The sequence below is a fragment of the Scyliorhinus torazame genome, chromosome 7, assembly GCF_047496885.1.
Source record: "Scyliorhinus torazame isolate Kashiwa2021f chromosome 7, sScyTor2.1, whole genome shotgun sequence".
Lineage (NCBI taxonomy): Eukaryota > Metazoa > Chordata > Chondrichthyes > Carcharhiniformes > Scyliorhinidae > Scyliorhinus > Scyliorhinus torazame.
Window position 1 is genome coordinate 104144298 of NC_092713.1, and position 15045 is coordinate 104159342.

Here is a 15045-nt window from a genome sequence, read left to right on the forward strand (position 1 = left end):
CACAGAATCATTGCAGTGCAGGAGGAGGTCATTTGGCCCATTAGGTCTGTGCACCAACCCTCTGAAAAAGCACCCCACCCTGGCGCACTACCTCACCCTATCTCTACAACCCCACCGTACCTGTATATCCTTGGACACTAAGGATAATTTTATCATGACCAATCCACCTAACCTGCACATCTTTGGACTGTGAGAGGAAACCAGCGCACCTGGAGGAAACCCATGCAGATAAAGGGAGAAAGTGCAATCTTCACACAGACTGTCACCCAAAGCCTGAATGAACCCGAGTCCCTGGCGCTGTGAGACAACAGTGCTAACCACTGTGCCACAGTGCCGCCCTTTAAAATTTTTTAATGAAAACTTCCAACATTACCATTCAGATGGTAAGCTAACTGGCCTGTAGTTTCCTGCTTTTTGTCAACCCCCCTTTTTGAATAATGGAGTTACATTTGCTATCTTCCAATCTATTGGGACCAGTCGTCATCTGGAAGCTGCTCCACAGCATACTGTCTATCCTGTCCCCCAACTACCACCAAGACAACAGTCTGTATTTCCTTAGAGGAGGTGGCATGGACTTCTGTCTGGCTACAGCTTATGGGGAGAGAGGAGATATCTACTTCAGAATGCAAGTATTTTTCAATGTTGTCTGCAACAAAGAAAATCATCCTTGATCTATATAACCAGCTATAGACTGAGAGGCTGGACATCATCAGAAACTGACTTTAGCACTCCACCTAGTGTGTTAAGATATGTGTGGGGAAAAGGATCTTGCTGATTCTGGGTGGGTGCCCTGCTGCCTACTCAGTTGAACAAGTTACAATTGGGACCAGTAACTTCTTGGCATCCTCAGGGTGTGAAAGTAACTTGATTTATTTTAACTGTCCACCAAACCAGTTTCTCTGGGTAAACTTAAGTTAAAATTGGTTCCTTATTCCAGGGGAATATTATAGGGCACAAGTTTGTTTCATCTTCCTATTCCCTTCTGCTCTCAGCAAGGTAACCCATCACTCTCATTCCTTACTTCTCCCTGTCCCTTCATCACGTTGGTGCGATCCAAACCTTCCAGAATGGAAGAGCATCAACAAATAGAAAAGAAGAACATAAGAACATAAGAACTAGGAGCAGGAGTAGGCCATCTGGCCCCTCGAGCCTGCTCTGCCATTCAATGAGATCATGGCTGATCTTTTGTGGACTCAGCTCCACTTTCCGGCCCGAACACCATAACCCTTAATCCCTTTATTCTTCAAAAAACTATCTATCTTTATCTTAAAAACATGAAATGAAGGAGCCTCTACTGCTTCACTGGGCAAGGAATTCCATAGATTCACAACCTTTTGGGTGAAGAAGTTCCTCCTAAACTCAGTCCTAAATCTACTTCCCCTTATTTTGAGGCTATGCCCCCTAGTTCTGCTTTCACCCGCCAGTGGAACCAACCTGCCCGCATCTATCCTATCTATTCCCTTCATAATTTTATATGTTTCTATAAGATCCCCCCTCATCCTTCTAAATTCCAACGAGTACAGTCCCAGTCTACTCAACCTCTCCTCGTAATCCAACCCCTTCAGCTCTGGGATTAACCTAGTGAATCTCCTCTGCACACCCTCCAGTGCCAGTACGTCCTTTCTCAAGTAAGGAGACCAAAACTGAACACAATACTCCAGGTGTGGCCTCACGAACACCTTATACAATTGCAGCATAACCTCCCTAGTCTTAAACCCCATCCCTCTAGCAATGAAGGACACAACTCAATTTGCCGCCTTAATCACCTGTTGCACCTGTAAACCAACTTTTTGCGACTCATGCACTAGCACACCCAGGTCTCTCTGCACAGCAGCATTTAAATAATAATCCCTTTTACTGTTATTCCTACCAAAACGGATAACCTCACATTTGTCAACATTGTATTCCATCTGCCAGATCCTAGCCCATTCACTTAGCCTATCCAAATCCCTCTGCAGACTTCCAGTATCCTCTACACTTTTTGCTTTACCACTTATCTTAGTGTCGTCTGCAAACTTGGACACATTACCCTTGGTCCCCAACTCCAAATCATCTATGTAAAGTGTGAACAGTTGTGGGCCCAACACTGATCCCTGAGGGACACCACTAGCTACTGATTGCCAACCAGACAAACACCCATTAATCCCCACTCTTTGCTTTCTATTAATTAACCAATCCTCAATCCTTGCTATTACTTTCCCCTTAATGCCCCTTAAAGAAAGAACAATACAGCACAGGAACAGGCCCTTCGGCCCTCCAAGCCTGCGGCAATCACGTGGTCTGTCTAGACCAACCGCCTGTATCCTTCTGTACACCCTCTGTTCATGTGCCTATCCAGATAAATCTTAAAGTTCGCTAACGCATCTGCCTCAACCACCTCACTTGGCAGTGCATTCCAGGCCACCACCACCCTCTATATAAAAAACTTCCTCCGCACACCTCCACTGAACCTTTCCCCCTCACATTGAACTTGTGCTCCCTAGTAATTGTCACTTCCGACCTCCGGAAAGCCTCCAACTATTCACCCTATCTATACCCCTAATAATTTTATAAACTTCTATCAGATTGCCCCTCAGCCTCCGTCTCCCTAGGGAGAACAATCCCAGTTTATTCAATCTCTCCTCATAGCCAATACCCTCCATACCAGGCAACATCCTGGTAAATCTTTTCTGTACTCGCTCCAAAGCTTCCATGTCCTTCTGGTAGTGCAGTGACCAGAATTGGACACAGTATTCCAAATGTGGCCTAACCAACGTTCTATATAATTGTAACATAAGTTTCGAGTTTTTATACCCCGTCCTATGAAGCCAAGCATGCTATATGCTTTCTTCACCACCATTTCCACCTGTGCTGCCACTTATAAGGATCTGTGGACCTGCACGCCCAGATCTCTCTGTGTCTCTATGCTCCTGATGGTTCTGTCATTTATTTTATAGCTCCCACCTGAATTGGATCTACCAAAATGCATCACCTCACATTTGTCCGGGTTAAATTCCATCTACCACTTCTCTGCCCAATTTTGCAGCCTATCTACATCCTGTTGTATTCTCTGGCAATCTTCATCACTATCCGTAACTCCTGCAATCTTAGTATCATTTGCAAATTTGCTAATCAGACCCGCTACGTTTTCTTCCAAGTCATTTATATATATTACAAAGAGCAGAGGTTCCAGAGTTGATCCCTGCAGAACACCACTAATTACAGACCTCCATTCAGAAAAACACCCTTCCACTGCTACCCTCTGTCTTCTATGGCCAAGTCAGTTCTGGATCCATCCATTTAGTTCACCCCTGACCCCATGTGATCTAATCTTTTGCACCAGTCTGCCATGAGGGACCTTATCAAATGCTTTACTAAAGTCCATGTAGACAAGATCCACAGACCTTCCCTCATCATTTTTGTCACCTCCTCAAAATATTCAATCAAATTAGTGAGACATGACCTCCCTCGTACAAAACCATGCTGTCTGTCATTAATAAGACCATTCACTTCCAAATGTGCATAGATCCTATCTGAGAATCTTTTCCAACAATTTCACTATCACTAACGTCAAGCTCACTGGCCTATAATTACCCAGACTATCCTTGCAACCCTTCTTAAATAACGGTACAACATTGGCTATCTGCCAATCCTCTGCGATCCCACCTGTGGCCAATGAGGACACAAATATTTCTGTCAGAGGCCCAGCGATTTCATCCCTTGCCTCCCTCAATAATCTGGGATAGATGCAATCTGGCCCTGGGGATTTGTCTACCATAATGCTTTTTAACACACCTAACACTTCCTCCCTTGTAATAATGACCTGTTCTAAAGTGTTCACATATCCCTCTGAGACACCATTAATCAACATGTTCCACTCCTTTGTGAATACCGATGTAAAATAATCATTAAGGACCTCACCTACTTCCTCTGGTTCTATGCATAATTTCCCTCCTTTGTCCTTGAGTGGGCCAACTCTTTCTCTAGCTACCCTCTTGTTCCTAATATACGTATAAAATGCCTTGGGATTCTCCTTAATCCTGTCTGTCAAGGACATTTCATGATCCCTTTTTGCTCTCCTGACTCCCTGCTTAAGCTCTTTTCTACTTTCTTTGTATTGCTCAAGTGCTTCAACTGTTTTTAGTCGCCTATATCTCACATATGCATTTTTTAATTTTTTACAATATTCTCAATTTCCCTGGTCATCCATAGTTCCCGGATCCTGCCTTTCTTGTCCTTTTTAACCGGCACATGCCTGTCCTGTTGCTCCACAACTCCAGGGTCCCAAGTTCAATTCCCGGTTTGGGTCACTGTCTGTGTGGAGTCTGCACGTTCTCCCTGTGTCTGCGTGGGTTTCATCTGGGTGCTCCGGTTTCCTCCCACAGTCCAAAGATGTGCAGGTTAGGTGGATTAGCCATGATAAATTGCCCTTAGTGTCCAAAAAAGGTTAGTTGGGGTTACTGGGATAGGGTGGAAGTGTGGACTTTGGTTGGGTGCTCTTTCCAAGTGCCGGTGCAGACTCGATGGGCCGAATGGCCTCCTTCTGCACTGTAAATTCTAAGATTCTACGACCTCGAGTCCCACTCAATTCAACCTGCCCCAGCCTACCCTTCCTCTTAGCTAGCCTGACCCTGGTATCATGCTCAGCCCTAGTCTCTACACTTGCTGGGTTACTGTCCTGATTCCCATCCCCTTGCCAAATTAGTTTAACCCACCCGAACCATACTAGCAAATCTCCCAGCTAGGATATTGGTGCCCCTCCAGTTCAGGTGTAACCAGTCCTTCTTGTACAGGCCCCACCTTCCCTGGAAGACATCCCAGTGATCCAAAAAACTGAAGTCCTCCCTCCTGCACCAGTTCTTTAGTGACATGTTCAACTGCATTATATCCTTGTTGATAGCCTCGCGAGTAATCTTGAGATTACTACCCTAGAGGTCCTGCTTTTTAATCTTCTACCTAACTCTCTAAATTGCCGTTGCAGGATCTCGCTACTCTTTCTACCTATGTCATTTGTACCAATGTGGACAGTGACCTCTGTCTGATTTCCCTCCCGTTTTAGGATGCTTTGTTCCCGTTCAGAGGCATTCAGGACCCTGGCACCAGGGAGGCAAACTACCATCCTGGAGTCCTTTCCCCAGCCACAGAAGCACCTATCTGTGCCCCTGACTATTGAATCTCCTACCACTATTGCTTTTATATGCTTTGTACCCCCCGTCTGTGCAGCAGGGCTAGTTGTGGTGCCTTCGCTCTGGCCACTGCTGCTGCTGTCCTCTGATGGACCTTCCCCCTCATCAGTATCCAAAACGGCATACTTGTTTGATAGGGGAACATCCATAGGGGACCCCTGCACTGGCTGCCTACCCCATCTGGCGGTCACCTTCCTGTACCTTGGGTGTGACCACATCTCTGAAGCTATTATCTATCACAATTTCAGCTAAGTGTCTGCGCCTCAGTGCTTCCAGCTGCTGCTCTAACTGATCCATGCGTTCGGTGAGCTTTTCCAACTGTATACACTTTCCACAGATGTAGTCCTCAGAGACACTTGAATAAGTGTTAACAAATCCCTGTGCTGCTATTCCACTCTGCAGAATACAATGGACAGTGTGTTGGTATAATACCAAATTACCTTTGAATTTGGTTTATTGAAGGTAAATGAAGGGTTAGAAACAGTACATTCAGTACAGGAAAAAACAAGCCAAAGGAAATGGGCTTTTTGTCAAGCTCATAACCAGTCACATATCCCAAAATGAAGAACTGCATCAACATCATGTCTACTGGTTCGTAGACAAAACAATTCCCATTGAACCACAAGAATGCAAGTGTACATGGAAAATGGGAAATGTATAAAAGTTCATCCCCACATGAGCTGTTTGAACACAAATGCATCTGATAAGAATCTAGGATTGTGGTTGCAAATATCCTGCAACAAATGTCAACCTTCAAGAAAAATAATAATCAGGAAGAACTCTGAAATAATGGAGCATATATTTCAACTCAAGAGTTGGGCATGACCAGGAGCATTGGCAAGGTGTCTTGGGCAGACATGGTGCTGCTGACTTCAGCTGAGATTCTGCACAAAGCTCAAAGCACAAAGTTCAACATCACTAATTCTCTATCCTCACAGAAAGATGTATTTAAGATCTCGTGGAGGCACTCTCGCTCAAAGCACTAGCACCTTTTATATTCTGGTGTGCCAATGTGACGTAAGACACATCAGAGTTATGCCCTGTGCTGACTGGTCAAAGTTACAGTAACAACCATGATCCAAAAGGAAAATCCCACAAAGAAGGAAACCACAAATCCATTGATTCTATCATCAGAAGCAATTTTACCAGAAAACTTGCAGATGGACCCCGTAGTGACATGATTCCAGGGCATTGATATTAATCCAGCAGAGCACTGGGGATTGTTGAAATCCATCCTATAATAAACAACTGCTGAAGTGGTTGATTTATCAACTCGAGGAAACCAAGATTGGTTTGATAAAAATGCAATAGAAATCTAAGAGCTTCTTTGAAAGTCACACTACTGTCACAATACATGACCTGATACCAAGATTACAAAAGCCCTAGATAGGGAAGCCTGCAAACCAACCTCCAAGTGATCCAAAACAACTGGTGGACAGCACCCGCCGAGAGCATGTATGTAGATACGGGAGATGTGTGATCTTTCTTTTGACCTTTCATATCTGTATATGGACCTTCCTACCAGATGCACAATCCTGCTCATAGATATAGAGCCCATCTTACACTGATAGAACATTTTGAGAGCCTGACAACCAGAAGATAGCGCAGGAGGTGTCCATCACTAAGATCTCCCAGAGGTAAGTAAAGTTTGAGCTGGATGAACCACTAATCCATGAAGAGATCAAGACCGCTGCAACACAATTAAAACCATACAGAACCCCCAAAGCAGATGGAATTCCAGCAGAGTTCTGTAAACAGGGAGGAAATTTGATAAGCTTACAGAACTGTTTACAGAATTGCCAGGAGAAGAGAAGAGTGTCACAGGGCCTTATTGTTATTGCCACCCTCTACAAAAGCAAGGGAGAGAGGTCTGACTGTTCAAACCACAGAGGCATCACTTTACTCCCATTGCAAACAAAACCTTAGCCAGGGCGGTTTTAAGTAGATCTGATTTGACAATGGCTGATAAAGCCTCCCTGAAGGTCAGTGTGGATTCAGAACCAATGAAGAAACTGCAGACATGATTTTTGTACTGAGACAGATCCAGGAGAAGAGCCGAGAACAAAACACAAGTCTGTATGTTACTTTTGTAGGTCTCACCAAGGCATACGACACAGTTTGCCAGGATGGACTGTTACGGCCACCCAAAGTGAGGTTCCCCAATTTTGTTGATCCAGTCGAGACCCCTCAATGAGTCACCATCTGACTTAGGATACCCCAACATCAGTTCAAACCAGCATGAGGAGGGGCGAATGCCTCCGCCTTTATTCAGCCCCCTCTGTTGAGATTTATTTTCAAGTGGGTAGCTTATCCAGTATACGTTCAGTATAAAAGGAACCAATTTAACCAGGCTTTCTGGAGTTAAAGATAAAGTAAGTTTATTCACTATTAAAAAGGTAAGAAGAAAATGTAAAATACATGCATATATATTCATACAGATTAGGATTGCGAATTGAGTCCAATGGTAAGAAAATAAAAATAAAAAGGTATACCAAACAGTTCTTGAGCATGAAGTGTAGATGATTAAGCGTGCAGCTGTTATGAATTGGTTCCAGTAAATTTGACTTCTGCAGGCAAATAGATGTTTCTTTGACTCCAGTGTTTTGGGGTTCAGTATAGAAGTCCCCCAGTTCTTTTTTTTCCAACTGTGGGGAGGGATCCTCCTTCGGCCAAAGGCAGAATCGGGAAATACAATTGGGCAGAGAATCGGTTCAGACGCCAAAATCATGGCAGGCGCCGGTTTCACGCGAAATCGCAATTCTCAGCGGCGTCAATGTGTTTCAGAATGTACGTACAGTAACCACCCTTGGCATATCATTAGCGGGCCCAACCCGGTATTCTCTGGGGCCTCCACGATTCTCCGCCTCCACTGGGGCGAATTCACGATGGCGAGGTTCACTTGTGCTTTAAAAATCGTGGAACAGGCGCCATGGCTGCTGAGGGGAAGTGAGGGAGTACGGAAGGTGCCCAACATCGGCATAGTTTGCTGACAGTCATGCCGCTGGCCAGGGGACTTTGTCGTGGAAGTCCACGAATCCTGGCCCGGCATCAACACTCAGTCTCAAGAACGGGGAATCCAGCCAGTGATCCTTTTGCTGCTTGAGGCTGGCTTCCACAGTCAGAGAGAGAGATTTGAGATATACAGCTGCTTGTCTTCACAAAGCACACACAGATTCACACTGTGGTAGCTCTTTCAGCTGGCCTTTAACCTCTCCTTCGTATATTCCAAGTGGAAAACAGAATCCACTAGTCCGTCTAGGCAATACAGACAGGAGGATCTTTTGAGATGGGATGGCCACCATGCCCCTTTGTCTTTACCGGAGATGATAATCAGAGTCCGGATGCTTTTAGATACACCTGGAAACAGGGGAGGGTTCCATTGTCCCATAGAGAAATAGCCTGCAACAATTCCTGTCAGTGGCTCACGATACGTTTTCTGTCATTTTAGGGGTTTGTGTCCATTTTAAAATATAAGATTCACGCCTTTCTTAAATTTCAACATTCAAGGCGTAATTCCAGAGGGTTTTTCTTCATAATCATGACAGGACTTTTAAAGACACTGGGTGAAAGATACTGGGCACAATCTAGCAGAAAGGTTTGTAAGTGTCATTTGTGGTTGGTTTTGCTAGGAGCTTCTCCCCAGCTCTGTCGGCAAGTTATCCTCCGCTTTTTAACCATGCTTAGTCACATTTTTGGGCCCTGGGGAGTTTGACCCTGTCAAGGCCACACTTTGAATTATTTCCATCACTGGGGAGCTGAACTCACTGGTCAGACCGGCTCCTCGGAGATTGGGCCACCATTTTGAACGGGTGCCCCGGTCTCTAAATGGGCTTGTGGGTCCCCAACACGCCACCCATAGGCAATATCACCCCCCGCACACATGGGCATTATCTCACATCCCTCCAAAGTGAATGAATCCCTGCTATGGGGTCACTGGGGGCCCCTTCTTTTTCAGGCCTTTCTATGCCTCCTTTCGGAACCCCCCTTCCAGAATTCCCACCCTTCCAGAGGCTCCTTCATACCCCCTCCTCCACCCTCCTTTCATGGGCATGGCTTCCCTCAGGCCCTGACTCTTGGCAATGCCACCCTGGTACCTGGGCATCCTTTCACTGCCACCCTGACATCATGGTAGTGCCCTTACCGGCCTTGCAGTGCCACCAGGGCACCTTGACAGTGCCAGGATGGTGATGCTAAGGTGGTGGCCTGACAGTGCTGAGGTGCCCGCATTAGTGTGGAGCAGTACTGAATGGCACCTGACTGGGGTCTCCGTCGGGAGGCCGGTAGATGCCGGGAGCCCAATAGATCCTAACCCGCCTAAGTGAGTTTTAAATCCACTTATGTATGCAAGGCTTTAACCCACCCACTGTGGACGGGATCCTGATCGCAACAACTTGAGAGCTCTGCATTTCATACCCACTATCTAGATTGGTTCTGCTCCAACGTTCATCACCATTCTCCATCAAGAAAGGTCAAGCAGAATAGATCCCGCACAGTCTGATCCCCATCTCCAATGGTGTTAAGCAAGGTTGTGTTCCGACACCGACTCTTTTCTTTTATTCAGTTTGATGCTTCGAAAGGCAAAGGCAGGCACAGAAAGCACATGTAGGAGGGACCGGAGGGTGAGCCCGAGGAAGACCCACAGGATCAGCCGGAGGATGGAGGACAGGCAGCAGCGGCGAGGGTCCGGCAAGCCCGTAGGGCCAGGGAGGCCCTCATCCTCACCTGCTTCACATAGGACATGACCTCGTCCGTCATTCTCCTCTAGGGGCTGTTTAGCACAGGGCTAAATGTCTGGCTTTGAAAGCAGACCAAGGCAGGCCAGCAGCACGGTTCAATTCCCGTAACAGCCTCCCCGAACAGGCGCTGGAATGTGGCGACTAGGGGCTTTTCACAGTAACTTCATTTGAAGCCTACTCGTGACAATAAGCGATTTTCATTTCATTTCATTTCATTTTCTCTACGCCCACTTTGTGACCCCTCCCCCATACCCCTGCCTTTCCCCTTCCACCCCCTTCAACATCCTCCCACCACCACTCCCCTCTCAACGTGCTTAGCCTTCCTTGTTCTACCGCTGGGTCTAGGTCTGCCCCCAGGAAGCACAACAGGGGCGAGATTCTCCGACCCCCCGCCGGGTCGGAGAATCGCTGGGGGCTGGTGTGAATCCCGCCCCCGCCGGTTGCCGAATTCTCCGGCACCGGAGATTCGGCGGGGGCGGGAATCGCGCCGCGCCGGTTGTCGGGCCCCCCCCCGCGATTCTCCGGCCCGGATGGGCCGAAGTCCCGCTGCTAGAATGCCTGTCCCGCCGGCGTGGATTGAACCACCTACCTTACCGGCGGGACAAGGCGGCGCGGGCGGGCTCCAGGGTCCTGGGGGGCGTGCGGGGCGATCTGGCCCCGGGGGGTGTCCCCACGGTGGCCTGGCCCGTGATCGGGGCCCACCGATCCGCGGGCGGGCCTGTGCCGTGGGGGCACTCTTTTCCTTCCGCCTTCGCCACGGTCTCCACCATGGCGGAGGCGGAAGAGACTCCCTCCACAGCGCATGCGCGGGGATGCTGTGAGCGGCCGCTAATGCTCCCGCGAATGCGCTGCCCGGCAATGTCATTTCCGCGCCAGCTGGCGGGGCACCAAAGGCCTTTTCCACCAGCTGGCGGGGCGGAAATCAGTCCGGCGCGGGCCTAGCCCCTCAAGGTTGGGGCTCGGCCCCCCATGATGCGGAGGATTCCGCACCTTTGGGGCGGCGCGATGCCGGACTGATTTGCACCGTTTTTGGCGCCGGTCGGCGGACATCGCGCCGATACTGGATAATTTTGCCCCAGATGTGGAGTCAGCCTGCTTCTTACTGTGTCCCGTGGCTATTGATGCCCCTGGCTTCCTCGGGGGCCAGAGGGCTCCGGTGCACTTGTCGGCAACACTTACCTCGCTGTGCCCAACTGTACCTTGTGCTAACTGCAAGACACGCCGTTGTCAGTTGGGATGGAACTCGGGGGAGCTGGTGGCTATCGTCGCCACACCATAGCATGGCTCCAGGTTGACATCCAGCACCCTCTCCTCCAGGTCAGGTCGTACAGCCCTGGGGTTCACCTTGGGGTGGAGGGGCAGCTGGATTGAGCCCCAGTTGCCCTTGCGTCTGCCCAATGTCTGCTGCATGGTGTCGATGCCCTCGTATGTGCTCCTCAGTGACTGGGACATACTCTGGAGTGTCCACTGTGACTGGGACACATCCCTCAACGACTGAGATATGCTCTGCAGCACTCTTCAAGGTCCACCTGTTACTGGGTGACATCCCCCAGCGACTGGGCCACACTATCGAGATGGCAGCCATGGCCGTCACCGACTGAGCCACGCCTTGGACACGTTGATGCACAATCAATTACTCTTGAGACAAGGTGAGTCATAACTAATAGTCTTTAATCTGCAAGAACTGTTCCCCAGCAGCGTCGATACAGAAAGTGAAGGCTGCTGGGATGGCATTGGTTCTTATACTCCGCCTCTCAGGGCGGAGCTATGTACATCAGCCAATGGTAGACTCCTGGGTCTAGCCAATGGTCATCCACCTCTCAGGTACCGCAATACCTGGTATTACCACATTCACCCCCTGTTAAAAAAAGAGCCCGGTGGGTTGATGGCCAGTGTTAATGTCGCCTTTCGCATGGTAGGACCAGGTATGGAGGTGCCGTGATGTCGAGGGTAATACCAAAGTGTTCATGGTGCAGCAATCAGTCGATCGGGTGGCCTGGTCGTCCTTCTGGAGCGTCTGGGCTCCGGCGGTGATCCTGATGGGGGTCCCAGCGGTTGCGACTCCGGGAACGTGGTGTCGTCCTCCCAGGCAGCTTTGTCACCCCTAGGCGCCGCTGTTGGGGCGAAAAGTGGGCAGGGGGGGTGCGCCTGTAGGGTGCTTGTTCGGGCCTAGGCAGTGGCGGCGGGAGTACTGACCCTCCGGTCAGGTGCTGCGGGGAGGGTGGGGGTGGGGGCACTGGTGCGGGTGCGCGTGGGGCTCCGGCGGGTGCCAGGTCCCGAAGAGAGACCGTGTCTTGGCGGCCATCAGGGAACGCTACATAGGCGTACTGGGGGTTGGTGTGCAGCAGGTGGACCCTCTTGACCAACGGGTCCGACTTGTACGCCCTCACATGTTTCCGAAGTAGGATGGGTCCGGGTGTCGCTAGCCAGGTTGGGAGCGAGGTCCCGGAGGAGGACTTCCTGGGGAAAACAAGGAGACGTTCATGAGGTGTCTGATTTGTGGTAGTACAGAGCAACGACCGGATGGAGTGAAGGGCCACCGGGAGGACTTCCTGCCAGCGGGAGACTGGGAGATTCCTGGACCGTTGGGCCAGCAGGACGGTCTTCCAGACCGTGCCGTTCTCCCTCTCAACCTACCCGTTTCCCCGGGGGTTGTGGCTTGTCGTCCTGCTCGAGGCGATGCCTTTGCTGAGCAGGAATTGACGCAGTTCGTCACTCATAAAGGAGGACCCCCTATCACTGTGAATGTATGCGGGGAAACCGAACAGTGTAAAGATACCCTGGAGGGCCTTGATGACAGTGGTTGTGGTCATGTCTGGGCAGGGGATGGCGAATGGGAACAGGAAGTACGTGTTGCGGTCGGTGGAGGGGAGGGGGCCTTTGAGGTCCAGACTGAGGCATTCAAAGGGACGGGAAGCCTTTATCAGGTGCGCCTTCTCTGGCCGGTAGAAGTGCGGTTTGCACTCCGTGCAGATTTGGCAGTCCCTGGTGACTGTCCTGACCTCCTCGATGGAATAGGGCAGGTTGCGGGTCTTGATAAAATGAAAGAAACGAGTGACCCCCGGGTGGCAGAGGTCCTCGTGGAGGGATCGGAGGCGGTCCACTTGTGCGGTGGCACAAGTGCTGCGGGACAGGGCATCAGGAGGCTCATTCAGCTTCCCCGGACGGTACAAGATCTTGTAATTGTAGGTGGAGAGTTCGATCCTCCACCGCAAGATCTTGTCGTTCTTAATCTTGCCCCCGCTGCGCATTATCGAACAGGAAGGCAACCGTCCGTTGGTCCGTGAGGAGAATGAATCTCCTGCCGGCCAGGTAATGCCTCCAGTGTCGCACAGCTTCTACTATGGCCTGGGCCTCCTTTTCGACCGAGGAGTGGCGAATTTCTGAAGCATGGAGGGTACGGGAGAAGAAAGCCACGGGCCTGCCCGCTTGGTTGAGGGTGGCCGCCAGAGCTACGTCGGACGCATCGCTCTCGACCTGGAAGGGGAGGGACTCATCGATGGCGCGCATCGTGGCTTTAGCAATGTCTGCTTTGATGCGGCTGAAGGCCTGGCGGGCCTCCGTCGACAGGGGGAAGGTTGTGGACTGGATCAGGGGTCGAGCCTTGTCTGCGTAATTGGGGACCCACTGTGCATAATAGCTGAAGAAGCCGAGGCAGCGCTTTAGGGCCTTGGGGCAGTGAGGGAGGGGGAACTCCATGAGGGGGCGCATGCGCTCAGGGTCAGGGCCTATGACTCCACTTCGCACTACGTAGCCTAGAATGGCTAGACAGTCGGTGCTAAACACGCATTTATCCTTATTGTAAGTCAGATTAAGGGTTTTCGCGGTCTGGAGAAATTTTCGGAGGTTGGTGTCGAGGTCCTTCTGGTCATGGCCGCAGATGGTAGATACGGGAACGTTGCGCATAAGCCGTACCGGTCAACCATTCGGTCCATCTCTCGTTGGAAGACCGAGACCCCGTTCGTGACACCGAAGGGAACCCTTAAAAAGTGATAGAGCCGCCCGTCTGCTTCGAAGGCAGTGTACTGGCGGTCACCATTACGGAGGGGTAGCTGGTGGTAGGCAGACTTGAGATCCACCGTGGAGAAAACCTTGTATTGCACAATCCTGTTCACCAGGTCGGCTATACGGGGGAGAGGGTACGCATCCAGCTGCGTAAACCTGTTGATGGTCTGACTGTAGTCAATGACCATCCTATGTTTCTCCCCGGTCTTTACCACCACTACTTGAGCTCTCCAGGGACTGTTGCTCGCTTCGATGACCCCTTCCCTCAGTAGCCTTTGGACCTCCGACCTGATAAAGGTCAGGTCCTGGGCACTGTACCGTCTGCTCCTGGTGGCGACGGGTTTGCAATCCGGGGTGAGGTTTGCAAACAGGGAAGGCGGATCAACCTTAAGGGTCGTGAGGCCGCAGACAGTAAGGGGGGGTATAGGGCCGCCAAATTTAAAAGTCAGGCTTTGCAGATGGCACTGGAAATCCAGCCCAAGGAGGGTGGCTGCACAGAGGTGCGGCAGGACGTACAGGCGGAAATTGTGGAATTCCCTGCCTTGGACAGTGAGGTTTGCTAGGCAGAACCCCTTTATCTCCACCGAGTGTGACCCGGAGGCCAGGGAGATCCTTTGGTTTACGGGATGGGTGACAAGAGGACAGCGCCTTACCGTGTCGGGGTGAACAAAGTTTTCCGTGCTCCCAGAGTCGATCAAGCACGACATAATGTGGCCGTTGATGGAGATCGTCGTTGTAGCTTTCGCAAGCGTCCGGGGCCGACTGTGGTCCAGAGTCACCAAGGCCAGCTGCAGTAATGGAGAGTTCTGGTCGGGCAGCGAGTAGTCGGCTGTGCTGGGGGCCTGCGTCAGCCAGGGTCGCACATGGAGTCCGAGGATGAAGAAGATGGCGGCGGCGAGGGACAAAATGGCGGCGCCCACCCGTCCAGCGTGGTGGCCAGGGGGCAAAATGGCTACACCCGCGGGTCGCACATGGCCTGAGGATAGGGGGCTGGCGGTGAGCACTGGATGGCCGGGTCCTGAAAGGAGGGCTGCCGATAGTCGCTGGAGACCCCGGCCATGGCCTGGCAGACACCGTGCAGGCCCTTCTTGCCACACCCTTTGCAGGTGGCGGTGCGGGCCGGGCAGCGCGTGCGGGGA